The sequence below is a fragment of the Notothenia rossii genome (assembly GCF_949606895.1).
Source record: "Notothenia rossii genome assembly, chromosome: 6".
NCBI lineage: Eukaryota > Metazoa > Chordata > Actinopteri > Perciformes > Nototheniidae > Notothenia > Notothenia rossii.
The window spans coordinates 71,053,488-71,054,592 of NC_136909.1; positions in this window are offsets into that span (position 1 = coordinate 71,053,488).

A 1,105-nucleotide genomic window follows, 5' to 3' on the forward strand; every position below is an offset into this window, starting at 1 on the left:
GCATATTCATTTACAAAAACATACGAATATTTTTAAATACATATATTTAATAAACATCATTATTTGAATGTAGTATCAAAAAGACATGTCCCCCTTGTTTTGCGTTGGTAAAATGATCTCGTTCTAATTAGAGGTCCAAGCCGATATACATCCATGGGTACAAGAAAGTGTCGAGACGACTGGCCGAGTAAGGTTTTCCAAAGAAACAACTGCTGCTAATTAGCGTATCCTTATATATCTATTTTGTATTTTAGTAACAGACGTTTTCTATGTTACCAAAAGTATAATAATGTTGGAATACAAATATATAATAACGTTTCTTCTGATATTAATAATGCTTATTTTGTCATATGTATTTACCGCAATTCCGTAGGTTAAATATTTTCAAAAGACTTAGCAGAAGTGGTTTATCCTTCATGAGCTTATGAAAAAAATCATCAATCGTGTATCTTTTGGTCCACATCTACGTATCTATTACTTTCAGTCACATTTCCACATGTTATTGTATTTACAAGATACAAGTCTTCAATCAGCAGGTTGGACAATGGCTTAAAAATCCCCTTCATGGTAGAGGGGTGAAATATACAGTAAAAGGTACATTAGACATTCCTGAGATCATGCACAGGCCTACAATATGTAGAATACTACTACAGCAGATAATGATTATCTAATTCATCATTGATAAATATAACACTTCCAAGTTGATGCAGTACAACCACTAACATTTATGTATTTAACCTGGTTCTAAGCAACACATTTATTGTGGGTCTTTTAAAAGAGCAGTTGCTGGGATGACACTGCCATCTGCAGGATGATTTGATCAATTAAAAAAAAAAAAATCTGACTAAAGGGACATAAAAAAAAGTAATTGGAAGAAATGGCACCACACCACCACACACACTCTGAAGACACAGAACTGAATACACCATCACTGCTACATTTGCAATCAAAAACAGACTTAATTCAATCTTAAAAGCTCAAACATTACATTTTATTTTTTTAAACTGCATGAATACTTTGAAAGTCAAATGAGATTGTATTAACAAGTGATTGGAAACCTCTGTGAACATGAGTAACAAATAGGAAAGAAAGAACAGTCATATAA